This window comes from Crocuta crocuta, unplaced genomic scaffold (genome assembly GCF_008692635.1).
Source record: "Crocuta crocuta isolate KB4526 unplaced genomic scaffold, BGI_CrCroc_1.0 scaffold147, whole genome shotgun sequence".
Classification (NCBI taxonomy): domain Eukaryota; kingdom Metazoa; phylum Chordata; class Mammalia; order Carnivora; family Hyaenidae; genus Crocuta; species Crocuta crocuta.
In genome coordinates, this window is record NW_027532594.1 from 8,594,399 (window position 1) to 8,613,208 (window position 18,810).

The 18,810-nt window shown below is 33.4% G+C and overlaps 1 long non-coding RNA gene across 2 annotated transcripts; it reads left to right on the forward strand.

The window, feature by feature from the left end:
- The first annotated feature begins 2,124 nt into the window (after positions 1–2,124).
- Positions 2,125–17,605, forward strand: LOC144244692 (uncharacterized). Of its 2 annotated transcripts, none has more exons than XR_013339022.1 (5): positions 2,125–2,202; positions 3,382–3,541; positions 14,462–14,556; positions 16,489–16,657; positions 17,139–17,605. It is a non-coding gene; the product is annotated as an uncharacterized LOC144244692 (long non-coding RNA). The 2 variants fall into 2 exon arrangements; XR_013339023.1 differs by lacking the exon at positions 2,125–2,202 and adding an exon at positions 2,355–2,409.
- The last annotated feature ends 1,205 nt before the right edge of the window (positions 17,606–18,810 follow it).

Below are 18,810 nucleotides of genomic sequence, written 5' to 3' on the forward strand. Positions count from 1 at the left end.
ATTAGGGAAAAAAAACACTTTTTTTATACATTTGAATTATTCTACTTGATGGTCTGAGAAAGTATAAAATACAAATGATGGATTTTCTCTTCTAATATTTCCTAGACTAACAAATGTTCATTTTCCTTCATAAATAAATGCATTTCCTGTCTTTAGGGTCTGATCACATAAGTGTGGGTTTTAGAATTATCCATATCTTTTATAAATAGTACAGTAACTTAGTTTGAAACTAAATGATTTCCCAACTCACAGAATGGGAAGTTGCTCTAATAATTATATACAAATTATTCAGGGTAACCTCAGAAATGCATTTTAAACATATGTATCATTTCAGAATAGGTAATTCAGATGTTAGAATTAAAATTACTAATATGTTACAGCATTAGGTATTTAAGAAAAAAACAAGAAAGGAAACACAAAATTGTTGGCAATGCGCCACTTCAGTAAGTCACACTGTTGTTTTTCATTAATATTTAAATAGCCACCTTTCCTGAATGGTGAACAGAAGATTTGTGGAGCCTGACCAAGCACAGACAGCTTAAAGCTATATAGCATATGGTATCAAACAATGCAATGAAGTTCATTTTGAAGATTTTAAAGAGATTTCTAATCATAATTTGAAAATATTTAGAACATAAAAAGGACTACCAGTTTCAAAGAACATTATATAGGGTTGAATAAATCGTCATCAATTAAATGAATAATGTATAGAGTATGTTGTAATTTCTCTGTGAAGGTTTATTTACTCACTTTAGCACAATGTGTTAAATTAATTGTAACTTTAACTCACAACTTATTACATATGTCATGGCGTCTTTCTAAAACCATTTTGTAACTGTGTGCTTATCTCTGGCAATGAGCATTGAGGTTCTTCATTTATTCATTCAACTAATATTTATTAAAAGTTTAGTATATTCCAGTGCCAGGTAATGAGAGAATAACCAACCTTCAGAGTCAGACAGGAAGGAAGAGGAGAGGAGGAAGGCCTAAAATAGAACAATAAGCCTCAAAGAAAGTAGAAAGGACAAAGGCAAGGACTGGAAATGTTTTTGAAATCTAAGATACATTTAAGGGGTATAAGGAATGAGATGAGGAGAAAGTTGGAAAACCAGAAGTTTAAGATCAAGAAGTTGGCCACTAGAGTTCAAAGTTGCAGAAGTTTTAGCTAATGATGCTGCAGGAGACACTTAAGGGCATGGCTAACCCACGTTAGCAAATCCCAGAGATTAGGTTAATCTTGGGCTCGACTTCCATTCTCATGGATTCTGAAAGCACTTTCAACGATGATAGGATTTAGGGTATAGTAGGCCATGTAAGCAGGGAGAAAGTCCTCAGTGAATGTCCTATACTTTAAGAAGTATAAAATAATAAAAAATTGTGCATGGAGGCACAAGAGTATTGATCACATAGCATCACTGGAGAGCTAGGAAAATGTCAAGCCACTTTCACCCAGGTAAATTTGGGCATGAGTTTTCAATTAAAGCAAGAAATCAAGGGGGAAATACTGTGAAGACTTCTCTTTTTTTTTTTACTGGTTATATGCTGTAACACCACGTACTTGGTGTGTGTGTGTGTGTGTGTGTGTGTGTGTGTGTACTCAAATTTTACATTTCTTACCATATGTTACCAACTACTGATGTATTTTTCAAATCTCCTTAATTGCACCTTTTATTTCTATAATTGTACTGGGGGATAAGGACAAAGGTTTACTCATCTGTATAATCCATCTAAAATAATGTAGCAAACTTAAATTCTTCATAAACATGTCTTAGTTAAGAAATATATCACTGTTAGTGAGTGACCTTTAAATGTTACATTTCAAGTTACTAAAAGAGGTTAGAGACATTTTCCATGTTTTTCTTTTTTATAAGTTATTTTAGTGTTTAAAAATATAATTTAACTGTATTAAAATGCAGAAATCTTCAGTGTACAACTTGATGCATCTTGACAAATATATACACCCTCGCAACTAGCATTATACCAAGGCCTACTCACACTGGCTCACAAGAGCTTCTGTGCACATCTCTTCCTGGTCTCACTTCAGTGATGTCACATTGGTAGTTTGAAATCTACCATGGTGACAGAATTTACAACATTGACATTTTCCTGTGTTTTAAAGTAGGACTTCTCCAACCTCAGCCTCCCAGAAAGCCAGGACACCACTGCTTATAACCATCAACCAGCTGAAAAAATACACTGCATGTACATAATTTCATGCCTCTTTCAAATTAATCCCTTGCTAAGCACTTTTTGTATTTCTACCACCATTGATTAATTTTGCCTGATTCTAAACTTTGTATGAATGAAATCATACAACCTGTGTTCTTTTCTTTCAGACTAGTTAAATTAGCATAGTATGTTTCACCTTAACATGTGTCACTGTGTGTATCAGCAGTATGTTCTTTATGGGTATGTAATATTCCATTGTGTGAATATGTCAAAACTTATTTATCCATTCTCTTATTGACTGACATTTGAGTTGTTTCTTATTTGGGGTTTTTATGAAAAACTTATTTAAGATTCTTTTGTGCATATTGTATGTATATTCATTATGTATACATTCCACTTGAGTATATATTTAGGAGTGGGTGATAAAGGTACGTGTGTCAAATTTTATTAGACACTGCCAGAAAACTTTCAAAGTAATTGTATTTGCATCAAAAATCTGTGAGTTTGAAATGTCTGCATTCTTGCTAACAGTAAATTTGTGTTCCATGATATTTATTTATTTTTTTAAGTTTATTCATTTTGAAAGAGAAAGAGAGAAAAAGAGGATGAGCAGGGGAGGGACAGAGAGAGAAGGAGAGGGAGAATCCTAAGCAGGTTCCTCACTGACAGTACATAGCCCAACTCAGGGTTCAAACACGCAAACCTGTGAGATCATGATCTGGGCCGAGATCAAGAGTTGGACGTTTAATGAACTTAGCTACCCAGGTGCCCCACTATTTATTTTAAATCTAACCTTAAGATGTAGAACAGTTTACAACCCTCAGATTTTAACACCCAAAATTTAATTGAAAACTATGGCAGATAAAACTATTATTTTTCATAAATTTTGTTTACCTTCTTAATTTAATAGAATCAAACTATTTTCTTTTAAAAATAGAATTTTTAAAAAATTGTTATGTAATATTGCTCTGAAGATTATGTATCCACATTATATGCAGTAATAATTTTTTATCATGTGACATGACAAAGAAATCATGTTTTTTTTCAATTCTACTAAATGCTCTCAAGTATCTCATATTTATGTTCTATCTACACACCAAGAAAAAGTTAAATGAACAATGATTTTACAAGTTCAAGATACAGTTCTCATAAACTCTGCATTTTTAAAGTGTATTTATTTATTTATTTATTTATTCATTTATTTACTTATAGAGAGTGCACAAGCTGGAGAGGGGCACAGAGAAGAGACAGAATCCCAAGCAGACCCTGCTCTATCAGGGCAGAGCCCAATGAGGCGCTCAAACTCACAAACTGAGATTATGACCCTGAGCCGAGCTCACGAGTTTGACGCTTAACCAACTGCACCACCCAGGTACCCCATAAACTCTGCGTTTTTATGTAAAAGGTTACATGTTCTAAATCTGAGGGAAGTGTCTGTATCTATTTTTGGGGGGGCTCTGTACATAGACATTTTGTTTTGATGATATGAGATTAACTTTGATCATTGAGTATTCTCCTAGTCATCCTGAAGTCTTCTCCAGGGTGAGAAATTAATTGCAAGAGTTCAGGAAAGAGCTACTGATACCATCCTTATTCAGGTACAGAAAAAATCACCTAAATTAGTAAAAAAATATATACATATCCCCCAAATTTATTATCTAAACTAATGTACACAAAAATATTTACTTATTATTTACCTAGACTTTTTTTTCAGTTTTTAACCAACTGTTAGCAATATATCTTATTTGATTGACATTTTAAAGAAAATGTTGAAATGAAATACCATTTTTGCCAATAGGTCACTAGTTTGTACCTAGCAAGTATGAATGGTTTCTTTGTATTTTAGTGAATTATTCTGGTATCATGTAGTCACAGATGAAGTGATGGCATTTCTTAAATGACTTATTGAAGCAGTCTGAAGTCTTTTCCAATACTCCAACCATTCCTACATTCTAACATAACTTCCAAGAGAAAATATACTCCATTATATTCTCTTTTATCTTCCAACTATTTTAGATATCAGATTTTTATCAGTAAAATAGGCCACTGGAGACTAGTATAACAGATTTTTTTCCTCACTTGGAATCCAGCAATGTGCAAAAATATAGCAATTTTAAAATAAGATTTGAATGATTAGGAATTGAATTACAGAAGTCTCTTTTCATCTTTCTTTTTTTTTTTAAAGATTTTATTTTTAAGTAACCTCTACACTTAACATGGGGCTCAAACTTACAACCTTGAGATCACAAATCACACACTTTACCAACTGAGCCCATCAGATTTCCCTCCTTTGGCCTTTCTAAGTGGTTTCTTATAAGGCATCTTTATGATAAATAATATAGTTTTATAATAAGTAATATATAACTAGTAATATAGTAAGTAATACAATAATAGAGTTTTACAATAAGTAATATAAGTAATAAAATAAGTAATTTATAAATAGATACATTTGTTATGGGTCAATGACTAGAAAAATAAAGGAAACTACTTTTAAAAAATGAGTGGAGAGTTACAATGATACAAGGTTGATATTTTCTACAACTAAATCTTTTTTGAAGCTTTATCAAAGTTTTAATAAAACTTCATCAAACACCACAGAAAAGTTTAATTTTTCTATGAAGTTACCCAATATGTGAACATTGAACTTTCTATGGTGTTTTTATAGAAGCAAAACAATTATTAAATCATAAAGAAAAATTGATCAAATAGATGTTTACTTCAAATGGTCATATTTATTTTATCATATCCTGTTATGCAACAAGTAACAGATTTTATCAAAATCCAAAGATAGTCTATAAAGGAGACTCGCATTATGGAATCACTGACAATTTTAATATTTGGATATTTTTAGGAAGCTTGTTCAAGTTCACCCAGCTAAAGACAAGAATAATAAAGGAAAGCCTACTTTATAATCAGTGATAGCCTTATCTGTGTCATGTGTCATTGCAGTAATAAGTAAGATACTTTTCCATAAGAAAAAAGACATCACTACAGATCCTACTCATTGCCAAATGTGCACACACACACACACACACACTCACCCAGACACACACACATGCTCACACATACACAGAGGAATATTATAAACTTTACAGCAATCCATATGAAAATTTAAGTCAAGTGGATACATAACTTGAAAACAAATTTTACCATAGCTGAGACAAGAAAAATAATATGAATGAATCTATACATATTAAATACTAAATTCCTTATCAAACTCTGTTCGAAAAATGAAAATTTCAGATCTTACTGGCTTTAGTGATAAATGTTTCCATACATTCCATATGAAAAATGAAGAGGGGGACCTGGGTGGCTCAGTTGGTTGAGCATCAGACTCTTGGTTTTAGCTCAGGTCATGATCTCACAGTAGTGGGATGGAGCCCTGCATTGGGTCCTACACTGAGAATGGAGCCTGTTTGCGATCTCCCTCTCTCTCTCTCTCTCCCTCTACCCCTCCCCTGTGTGTGTGCTTCACATGTGTATGCACTCTTTCTCTCTCTCTAAAAAAAAATGAAGGCAAAAATAGACATAAAAAAAGAAAAAAAACAATGAAGAACACTTTTCAACACATTGTATAGTTATTATGACCTTGACATCCAAACATGAAAAACAAACATTATCAGTAAGATATTATTATTATTCCATGAATGTGAAGATGGTTTAATATATATGAAAGGAATTAATATACTATATTAACATTAAAAGGGAAAATATAATATTTTTCAGAAATATAGACGTAGTGTTTGACAAAAGTCAATACTACTCATGATGAAAACCCATAGCCAATTAAGATTAAAAAGGATTACTCTTTATGTGATAAAGAATATCTACAAGGAAAAAACACTACAGTATATACTTAATGATAGTTACTGAAAGCATTACTGAAATCAGGAAGAGATAAGGATACTATATATCAATACTTTAATTCAACATTGTCGGGAAGATTTTGTCAGTACAGTAAGAAAAAATAAGAGATGTGAAGATTGAAGAATAAATAAGCAGTTATTCCTCCCAGTTTGTATCTTTAGCACATAGAAATGCAAAAGAATCTAAAAAGAAAACATACAAATAGGGTAAATTCAGTAAGATACTGAAGACAATGTCAACAACTAAAATTCTATTCTATATATGTATGTGTCAGCAAAAAATTATCAAAAATTGATTATAAGAATGATAACATTTACAATACCACAAAAATTTTGTTCCCAAGAATCCATCTAAAGGAAGATGTGTGAGCTCTCTACGCTAAAAACTACAACGTTTTATTAAGAAAATTATTTGAGAAAAATATTTATTGGATGTCAAGTCTCTCAAAATTGATCTAAAGATTCAATATAATTTCAGTCAGAATCTCAATAGACCTCTGAAGAAAATCACAGAAGTCATATAATAGGTTCTCAAATTGACTAGGGAAAAAAAGTCTATTCAGCAAAATATTAGAAACATATCAAAAGAAAAGATTAATTTTTTTAGTGAAAAAGGGTTTCTGAAAATAAGCTAAAAAACAAAATGAAGAGTTCAATTTTAAAATTATCAAATAATTAGTTTATAGTTGAAGAATCCAAGTGAGCATATAGTAAAAAATGCAATCTTAGGGGCACCTGGGTGGCTCAGTTAGGCGTCCGACTTCAGCTCAGGTCATGATCTTGCAAGTTTGCGAGTTCGAGCCCCACGTCAGGCTCTGTGCTGACAGCTCAGAGCCTGGAGTCTGCTTCAGATTCTGTGTCTCCCCCTCTCTCTTCCCCTCCCCTGCTGATGCTCTGTCTCTGTCTTTCAAAAATAAATAAACGTTAAAAAAATTTTTTAAAAATGCAATCTTACTCATAATTAAGTGCAAACTGAATTAATGCTAATATATTACTTTTAGCCATTAAATATACACATAAGCATTAAAAATACATAGTTTATGCTTAGTAATAATAACATTGGGTGGGTTTGTGAGACAGATCCTTTCATTTATCATTGGAAGTATAAATTGGCACAACTTTTTAAGAAATATTTACCAAAATTAAATTTGTAAGTATCCTTTGACAAAATCCAGTTCTACTAAACTATATTATAGATATAATAAAACTAAGTTATTTGTATAGCTAACATTATTTATGACAGAAAAAAGCTTTAGTAATATAGAGAATTGGACAAATTAAAGGTGTAGCTCTATAATAGAATCCATATTGCTACTAAAGAAATTAATGTATTTTTGTTTTGGTTCCTAAAACATTGAATAAAAAATATATAGGTATATATTTCTGGGCATAACATGATCCTTCCTTGAGCAATTATGAAAACACTTGAAACAGATGAAAAATAAGAGTCTCAGCAAAAAGTTGTAGCTATAGAACTACAAGAAAACAAAAATAATATGAATGAATCTATACATATTAAATACTAAATTGCTTATCAAACTGTTCGAAAAATGAAAATTTCAGATCTTACTGGCTTTAGTGATAAATGTTTCTAAACGAAATTCTAAAAATTAAAAATAAAACCATTAAATTAAAAAAAATAAATGCAATGAAAGGGGTCAACACTAGAATGGAATGGACAGGGAAAACAATCAGTGGCAAATAATATAAATTATCCAATCTTAACAAACAAATGTAAAGAGTAAACAGAGCCTCATGGATTCATAGGACTGAACAAAAGACCTATTATCCATGTCACCAGACCCCCAGGAGGAGACAAGAAAAATATTTTTAAAAAAATGACTTCAAATTTATCAAATTTGACAAGAGACCTAAACCTGCAAACTCAAGAAACTGAAGAAACCCTTAAAAGCATAAACTAAAGAAAATCCATACCAAATAATATCATAATCAAACTTCTGAAAACTAAGATGAAGGGAAAATCTTGAATGCCGTTTAGAAGTATAAAAATAATTAGACTGACAACAGATTTCTTATCAGAAACCACAGAGGCCAGAAAGTGGCAGTATATTTTCAAGTGCTGAAAACACTGTAAACCTAGAATTTTATATCCAGCAAAAGTATCCTTTAGGAATGTAGAGGTAATCAAGAAATTCTCAGGTAAAGGAAAATGAAGAGAATATGTCACTAGCAGACTTGCACTAAAAGAATGGCTAAGAAAAGTTCTTCAAAAAAAAGGTAAACAATAAAGAATCATAAGACATCTGAAAGAAACATTGAAAAATATAGGTAAATGTTAGAGACTTCCTCTTCTTATTGTGTGCATATATGTGTGTAGATATACACAATATTACAAAACTACCCATATATCTTTAGTTTAAATGCCTCAACCTGATAGTTTGACAGTAAATTGTCTTGAAAGACACAGCACCCATCTGTATGATCTATGGATTCTATTACTTATTATCTTCTAAACTGAGACAAATGCTACATTATCTTCATTTTTCTTTTTTTATAAAGTTGTTTTGAGAGAAGACTTTGTAAACTATGAAAAAAATGTAAAATTCAATGATATAAATTATCATTATTTATCTTTAAAGCATGCTTTTGTTCAAAGATAATCTATCATGGAAATTATTGTGTAGAAGTATTTAAGAAGTACTGAGATTTGCAATTTATATTGAAATAAATAAAAAATCTAAGGGGATTTCTATAAAGGATAGAAATATAGGTAGTTATATGATAAATCAAGTATAGTAAAATGTTAATGGTAAGATCTAGGTAATGGATATATGAATATTCACTATAAACTTATTTTAACTTTTATGTATTTTTAAAACTTGTCATAAGAAAGTTTTTGGGACAAACTTTAATATAAAATCTTAAATTCTTATAGATTTCAAGCAAATAAAAAAAATTACCTATGGTGTTACTAAGCATATGATTGCATGATACATGACACTATATATTTTAGGCTACAACAACAATATTATATTCACAAGTGAAATTAAACACAAGATTCTCCCCTATGTATATGCATATGTTCACATACGTGCATATACACATTATATATGCTAATGAGCAGACATATATGGTAATAAAACTCAATGTAATACAAACAAAATTAAAGTATAGGGTCTGTCACAAATCTATACTAGTGTTTTACTACCGATTTCGAGGTCTTCGGACAATTTAGTTGTGTTTTCTTAATATCTTCAGTATATGCTAATAAATAAGTTTATATCAACTATCTCAGGGAATCCAAAGTCAGATATTCTTCTTTTATTATAAAAGATCTGCCATAACACACACATCTCTTTTGTACTAGTTAAAATCTTTGACACCAGGTCCTTATAATAATTTCCCAAATATGGCAATTGTGACCAAAACTTCCCACTGCTTTACATAGTATTAATGGTAGAATCTGTGTTGTGTTAAGTGCATACTCAACTCGAAAAACTTTTGATACTTAGATCCACAAAAATCAAGTTAATTTTTCTGAGTCAAGTTATCTTTCAAGCAAAGAAAAATATATTCAAATTATTTTGCCTTCGAAAATGTTCCTCAGGACATTAACCTGTTTTTATAAAGCAATATTTAGAGAGGTAAATGTAAATGTGCCATATGGATTGCATTCCACTTGAAATAATCACATATTGGCAACTTAATGGAAAATGGGCTTGGAAACACTTTGGAATGTGTTAGGTACCAATATCAAGGCCTTTTATGACTATGGTTTATGGTTTCAGGTAACAAGCCACAGTTGGAGAATAGAATTACCATATATAGCAGGGGTGGCATTTCAGTGGTATGCATGCATTAGAAAGGACTCAGTTTGAGACTCTTAAAATTTGTTAGTCTAGGAGAGTATATCACATTTCAGGAAAGGATTATGCTGGCCTGAGGTATCCATAGTGGACCCAGAAGCCTAGGTGAATTTAGTAAGTATGTAATTTAGTAAAGCCATCCACTATACCTTTCATTTATTGATTTATTCCTTTTATAACCCTTAATTAATTAGAGTTCTAATTAATTAGTCCTCTATGTTATTATTAGCTTAAAGAATTAAGGCAAAATAATAGATCTTGATTAAAATCCAATGATTCCAGAAATTCATAACTAAAATAGATGCTCTTGGTGCCACACCCATATTATCTTGGCACTTCTATTCTCACACCTGCCAGACTAATTTCCAACACCCAGTACCTGAATCTTTTTCTGGCCACCAAACTTCTGTCTGCCCATATGCAGTAGGCTAAAGACCTGGAAATGAACTCCACCTAAAAACGGGCCGAAACCAATCTCCTGCAGATGAGATAACACTGAAATCCACGTTCACAGATTCTAAAGTTCCCTATCAGGTTTAAGCTCCAGTTGCCCACAGTGCTGATTTTTTCCTCCCTATTTTGTTCTTCCACTCCCCTATTCATGTTTCCTGACATTATGCTACAAATAAGTGACTTGTCCTAGAATCCTTATCTTAGGATCTACTTCTTGGAAAGCCCAAAAAATAAGACAATAGGTATAGTAGTCAAGGTTCTCCAGAGGAACAAAGCCAATAGGATACATATACAAATATATTAGGGGATTTATTATGGAAATTGGCTCACGTGATTTTGGAGCCAGAGATATGCCTCCATATACTATCCATATGCCACAATATGCCATCTAAAAGCTGAAAAACAAGGAATGCTGGTGGTATCATTTCAGTCTGAATCTGAACACCTGAGAATCAGGAGCTCCAGTGTCTGAGAACAAAAGGTGTATATCTCAACTCAAGAAAGAGAGAGATAATTTGTCTTTCCTTTGCCTTTTTGTTCTAGTTGGGCTTTCAATGGATTGGATGATACCCACCTACATTGGTGAAAGGATCTTCTTTACTCAATCTAATGATTCAAATGCTAATCTCTTTTGTAAACATTCTCACACCCAATTCCAACATGGGGCAGGGGAGTTTTCCCACACTACCAAGTAATTCTCAGATACCAACTGGGTGTTCTACAATTCAACTCAATTCTGACACTATCTACTTGGAGATATCAAATTCCACAGGTTAAGGACTCAGTCCTACAAGACTACTCCTATAACACATAGACATAGACACACACACACACACACACACACACACACACACTGAAGAACTCAGTTGCAAGTCCATGTTGTCACATGTACTTCTAACCAACAGGTATAACAGAGGTTCCAAAGACCTCCTCTTTGGGTTTGATTAATTTGCTAGAGCATCTTACAAAACTCAGAAAAACATTTTACTAACTAAGAATACCACTTTATTATAAAAGCATATAACTCAGGAACAGCCAGATGGAAGAGATGCATATGGCAAGGTGTGGAAAAGGAAAGAAAATTCTATGTCCTCTAAGGGCATCATGCTGCCCAACCCAGAAGTTCTCTGAACCCTATGCTTCTAAGTTTGTATGAAAGCTTCATTACATAAACAAGTTGATGAAATCATTGGCCTTCACAATTGAACTTAATCTACAGCCCCTATCCCTTTCTGAGAGGTAAGAGAGGATATGACTAAAGGTTTCAACCATCTAATAACATGGTTGATTCCTTTCTGCATTCTTAAGTGAATCCAAAGTAGTCACCTCATTAACATCACAAGAGACATCTTTGTTACTTGCATCAATTAGGAAGTTCCAATAGTTTTAGGAGCTCTGTACCAAAAACAGAGGCAAACACCAATATAAATACATATATATACAAATATATATACATATATAATATATATATATATATTCTGGCACATGGTTAAAATTATAACATCACACAGATACACCTGAAAATAATGTTTTACCAAGTATCTGGGCATCTTTTAGTCCAGAGAAGTTGAAACATAAAATTAACCAACACAATAGGTAAGGCAGGTATAGAAGCAAATAATCATTAAAAAATGTGGTATGAACCATAGTAAATATATCTAGCACCATCATGGGAATCAAAAGTAGATACTACATTTACTGGTTCAATTACCTCTAATTTACTCAGCACCATTTTGTGGGCTCCCAAATGGTATATATATACATAAGGCACTAAGGCACTTTCCAAGATATTTATAGTAATGTAAATTACTAACTGGTGACAGAGAAATCACTTTTTGCTTAGGAAGAGATAGAATGGAATGAGTGGAAAGAAGAGGGGATAAGGAGAAAGTAAGTATGGAAAAGAGGAAGTAATGGAGGCTGAAAAATGTTACTGAGTGCAGACAACTTTGGAAGTGTACTTTGTACCATGACTAATTTTTCCATAAAGAAACATGGTGACTCAGAATCTCAGAAAAAGGGCAGAAAGTTGAAAGGCCCAGAGTCACACCAAATGGCATAGTGATATAAAGGGCAGCAGCAGGTCAGTATGCTGAGAACATAGCATTAATGTGGGAGACCTGAGGAGGGTAACAGGAAAGGTATATTGGGGCAGGATCATGTAGACCCTTGCATACTACTTAAGAGTGTGGACTGCATCCTATGAACAATAACAATCTACCTACCTTAGGACTCCAATTGACATGCCCTTCTATCCTACATAGTCTGAAGAAAGTCACTTTTGTACAAGCTGCCCTTGGTAGTGTGTCTTAGGTTCAATGGTCACTAGAGAACTAGTGCAAAACTTCTGAATGCATTTGAGGATATGAGGTCTTTATTATATGCTACTTTTGGTTATAAGAGTACCAAGTGTTTAAGGGTGCCTGGGTGGTTCAGTTGGTTGAGCATCCAACTTCGGCTCAGGTCAAGATCTCATGGTCCATGAGTCCTAGCCCCGCATTGGGCTCAGAGCCTGGATCCTGCTTTGGATTCTGTGTCTCTGTCTCTCTCTTCCCTTCCCCCAGTCACTCTCTGTCTCTCTCTTAAAAATAAATAAAAATTTAAAAAAAGAGAAGAGTACCAAGTGTTTGAACTACAAAATGTTTAAACTACAAAGGATCATAGGGCACGATGATTCCTACAAAAGAAATATCTACCTAGGACTTAGCAGAAACAAGACTGAGACACATATATCATAAATCCTAACCTCTTTTCAGTACACTAAGTTTTTCCCTAACAAAACTATTTCAGTTAAAATAATTGTTTAAACTATGTTGTGTGTGGTGGTGTTTCTGAATACATAGAATAACAAGCATTTTATTTCAAAACTCAACTCTCACAAATGAAACAAGGTTGGTCACATGTTGATAATAACTGATGATGGCTATGTGTACATGGGAGTTCATTATACTCTTCTATCTTGGTATATGTTTCAAATTATTCACAAAAAATGAAAAATTAAACAATCTCATAAAGAATGATAATTAGTTATCTGTAGCAGATTCTGTCAAGGTAGCTTTGTGGGTCTGGTACTCCAAGCCTCGTCGCTGCTCTCCTGTGCACCCTTCTTCAGAGTACTGCCTTTCTTTAGTTTACTACTTTGGGAGCCATCTTACCTGGCTATCCTTAAGAGGCTTTTCCCATTCCACCCTCAGCGGTGTTCATAGCTAATGACTGATTGGCAGGAAGAAAGTAGCAATAATAACTCTCTTATCTCTGGGCGAGAAAACCTTGGGTGCAACTCACATTTCAGGGCTGCCCATGGAATCAGTCTGAGGCTAGACTTCTCCTGTGGCCCCATCTCTGTCTGGCCTCTTCCTCTGTTCTATACTATATTCCTCACAATTCTCAAAGTTTCTCCTGAGAATACCTGCATGGTATATCATTTGCCAAATAATTTTTGTCTTAGATTCTTCTGGGGAACTCTGCCTTAAACAATTTTATTTTAAAGTTGATGGGAATTAATCTGTTAATTAGAGCATTAGACCTTTTAGAGCATTAGCATTAGGTCAGCTATCAGACTGATGCTGTGTTCTCTTATCTGTGTCAATCAATTCTGTGAACATTGCTTTCCTTTGAATAATGAGAAAATTATTTCCCAGTCTATACAATATGATATTTTGAGTAGCAAATCAGATTGTGTACATGAAAGCACTTTTGGATGTGGAAAGTTGTATACAATATGATTATATTCCTTAGCTATTTTTATTATCTTCAAAAAGTTGCAAATTGTCTGACATCTAGTTATTAATACATTACTGCATTCTATACATTATTTTAAGTCAAACAGAAACTTGCTGTAATATGCCTCATAACTAGACTGAATTTTCTTGGTTACTTCAAGCCTTTCATTTCTGCCTGTGTTTTCCCTGACAAGACACTGACACTAGACCTAAAATTGAACCTCTGATGGAAATGTAGTCCCATTTTATCTATAAAGGGAGCACATTTTCATTTTTCTTTCCAGGAGTGAAGAAATGTTTGGTAAATTGAATGTTAACATCTTACAACTTGTATGAAGGGAAAACAAAACAAACTGGGAAGAACCTAGTTAGTTATATGCTGTAATAATAATGTCCATCATAGAACACGTGCTTTCTTTTCCAGAATGTCGACTGAAAAGACAGATACTTATTACTCTACAAGTAATAATCCAGCAATAGAAGTACTCACATAACAAAGACTATAATGCCTGACTAAAGGTAATTGCTGCAAGGTTGAAACAGTGCATGAAATATAACCTGAATGAAAACAGTAGAAGGAGGAATCTATGCTTATGTTGAGTCCCTACTGCTCAGAGCATCACTTTTTAAAAAAAAGAGTGTCATTGAATTGTTTCATTCAAGGACCCATTAATCTGGCATAATGTTCTTTTCTCAGAAATATTGTTTGGGGAAAAGAAAAAAAAGCTGTTCATAATTAGTATTTTCCTCCTTCTCTCTTTCTTTATATGCATAGTTTAAAAAAACTATTATCCTTATTTACAATTACTATCTTAATAGGTATATCTTTCACTTATGGCTTTTCTGAAATATGTGTGGAATTACTTTAAAATATCCAAAACAGAATCCAAATTATACATTCTCCCTCTCTTGCGATACATCTGAAAAAAAATCACTCAAAAGCAATATCTAGTGATCTTCTGTGGCTGGAAAGTAGGACATATTAGTTAGATGCCAATATAGCTTAAAGTAATACATTTCATGAAATATATAAATATTGTGTTTTATTTTGTTTTCTATTGTAGTTCTCAGCAGAGCAACACAGATAAAAGATAAAGGGCCAGAAATGATTTCCTCATGTTTCCCATGGAAACTGACTTCTCAATGGGGAAAATTTAAATATTGATGATTCCCAAAAGTATACTGAGCATATGGAAAGAAATATAAGAGTTCATTGTTTTGAAAATCTGCTTTGCATACTGAAGTGGCTTGATTTAAATAAACATTTGAAGTTTGAGCAAGAACAAAAATTAGCATAGGCAATGGTATAGCATAGCAATTTCTAGGAGGATGCCTCTAAAAATTTTTTGGAAGGTTGCTTATAAGATGTTTTTAAGTATAGATAATTGGCCAGATGGAAGTGTGTGTGAGTGTGTGTGTGTGTATGTGTGTGTGTGTGTGTGAGAGAGAGAGACAGAGAGAGAAAGAGAGACTCAATGTCAAACTATTTTATTTTCCAATCCAACTAAGGTATCAAGACTGAATTTATCTCAAACTATTATTTTTTTCTAAAGGAATTATTGAAATACCTTGCTTCCTTTGGTTATAGATAAAATAGTTTATTACTAAAATAAAAGGTGTTTTCTTAAGTGAATGAAAATAGGTGGAATATGGGTAGGGAATGAGTCAATAATATTCCATTGCTGATGAAATAGAACCATCTGAACAAGGTTAGGTGTGGTTTTGAAAGTGGCTGTTTCCACAGGCTCATAGTTAAAGACTGGCTTTAAGCAAAAGCAAAGATCTTCTAGACACAAACATTTAAAGGCAGTGTCATCCAGTGTCTCAGTGCACAAACCCCTACATAGCCACAAGCCCATGTCCATGTGCCCAAAATAAGAAAACCCTCTATAGGCACTGTGCTTGCTGTTTATTTCTCAAATGAGCTGCTACCTTTTTTACCATTTACTCTGTCATCAACCTGGAGGCTTACTCTAACACACTGAGCAAGTCTTTGCTCTTCCTCCAGCCCAATTAGGGAATGGAAAAAAAATTAAAGGAAAGATAATGTAAAATGTTACATTTAAAACTCTGGGATTTTTATCTTTGCAGTTGTACTCCTCCCAAATGAAATCATAATGAATCAAGTTAAGAATGTTAGTGTCATTTTTAAGAAAACAGAGAAATGCAAAAAGAGAAATTTTAACCCCAGGAGATTCTTTATTCAGAATATTTTCCAGCCTTTGAACACTTTCTATGGTAGACCTGATGTCAATTTTTCATTAGTTCATTTCCAAACTGAAGTCACCAAGGCATGCCTGAGTAAGATCTGTGATTGTTTCATTGGTGATTAGGTAATTCTGTGACAAATTTGTTATCTGAAGTACTATTGATTAATACACTAATGATATATTCATTCAACTTTCTCCTAAGGACTTAATAAAATTTATATTAAAATTTTATACTTTATAGATTTTAGAAGTCTTAAAGACTTTCAGACTTCTGCTTCTGGGAAGATGAAGTAGATATACTTTCCTATTTCTTCTGCAAAGTACAACTAAGAACATTGGATATTATATATAAAACACATGACTCTGAAAGTTGAAGAAGAGAAAGCAGAATATTCAGGAGTGGGGGTATGGTGAGTTCCTTGTGTTTCTTTTTTGTCTCATATATACCAGATTTGCAGCTGAAGAAGCTGATAACCCAGAAACACCAATGGGTACAGGCAAAATAAATAAACAAAAATCGATGAAAACTACTCTCTCAGCCAAAGGGCAAGGTAAGAAGCAACATAACAAAACAGAAAGCTTTTAGACAACCATTCTATTCCAACATAACACCATAGAAAAAATATATAATCAATATCCATGTCAACAAAGCTAAATGGTAAACCTAGATTTCCCATCTTTTCCTGGCAATAATGAGGTGATCTAATCTACCTTCATCCACCAATGAGGTAGTGTCAAAGAAGGCCAAGCAGGGTACTGGTACTTTCATCTCTTTTGGCATTAACAAGGTCATCTATCCCCCAGTGAATGTTGTTAGTGGGGACCATAGAGGAGTCTGTACTTTTACTGTCACTCAGGAATAATAAGCCATTCCTACCTCTTTCTTTTCAGGTACTGTAGAAGGAAACCTAGAAGAGAATGGGGCTTTCACCATCACCCAGCAATAAGGCGTGTCCCCTGCCCCCGTGATGTAGCTGGTGGCTTCATAGGGAGCAGCAATGATGCATTCTATCCTTCCTCAGCCAGGGCAATATCAATGGAGGTGTGGTGGAAAGTCAAAAATTTGACTCACACCCACAACAAGAATAAGCCCCTTCTGCTTATTATCAATGAAGTGTGGGTAGGGAACCTCAATTTCAAATCCAACTGAAAGAATCTGAACTTCTGCCTTTCATACCCACCTGGTAGTAACAAATCAGAGAGCTCTTCTTTCCCTGATGGAACTATGTCAGTCAAAACTAGCTGAAATAGTCTAGAGTCTGTTACTATAATATTTCAGTAGAAAACTTCCACATATCAAGAACCAGGAGGATCTCAAACTGGGTGAGGACAATCAATAAATGCCTGGACCAATATGACACTGGTGTTAGAATTATCTTAAAATGATTTTAAAAGAGCCATCATAAAGATTTTCAATAGGTGTTACAAACACACTTGAAATTACAGAAAAAAAAAAAAGAAATCTCAGCAGAGAAATAAAAGATATAAAGGCAAACAAAAGAGACATTTTAGAGCTGAAAAAATGTAATAACCATAGTAAAATTAGTCAATTTATGCTCTCAATGGAAGAAGGGAAGTAACTGAGGGAAGAATCAATTAATTGGAAGATAAGATAGTAGAAATCACTCAATCTGAAAAATGGAGAGAAAATAGATTGAAAAAAAATGATAAAGAGTACCTCAGAGAGCTGTGGGACTATACGCCACTGCTAAATGGACAGAGATGAAAGAGATTCCAATTCAATTTGGTAAAATACATAAACCTACAAATGCAAGAAACAGAGAGCCTTGAATAGAAACACACACACACTCACACACACACACACTACAGCACACAACAGTCAAACTTCTGAATAGTAAAGACAAATAAAAAATCCTGAATTCATAAAAACAATATTTACCTGCCAGAGAAAAATAATTTCATTAACAGCAGATTTTTCATCAGAAACTATAGAAGCTAAAAGGATGTGTCACACCATTTTTCAAGTGCTGAAAGAAAAGAACTTCAACTTGGCTTCTTATACCCATTGAAAATATCTTTCGGGGGCATCTGAGTGGCTCAGTCGGATAAGTGTCCGACTTCAGCTCAAGTCATGATCTCATAGTTTGTGGGTTTGAGGCCCGCATCGGGCTCTGTGCTGACAGCTAGCTCAGAGCCTGGAGCCTGCTTCAGATTCTGTGTCTCCCTCTCTCTCTGACCCTCCCCTGCTCATGCTGTCTCTCCTTCTCTCTCAGAAATAAATAAAATATTTTTTTTAAAAAAGAAAATATCCTTCAGAAATGAAGGGGAAATCAAGAAATTCTCAGATAAGGAAAAACTAAGAATTTGTTTCAACAAATCTAAACAAAAAGAATGAATATAGTAAGTTATCCAAACAAAAGAGGAAATGATAAGAGGCCTTAGAACATCAGGAAAGAAGAAAACACAGTAAGCAAAATTATGAGTAAATGAAGAAGACTTTTTCTTCATGAATTTTCTAAATTGTTTAATAATTGAAGTGAAAATTATAATACCATCTGATGTAGCTCTAAATTAACTTAGAGGAAATGATTAAGACAATTAT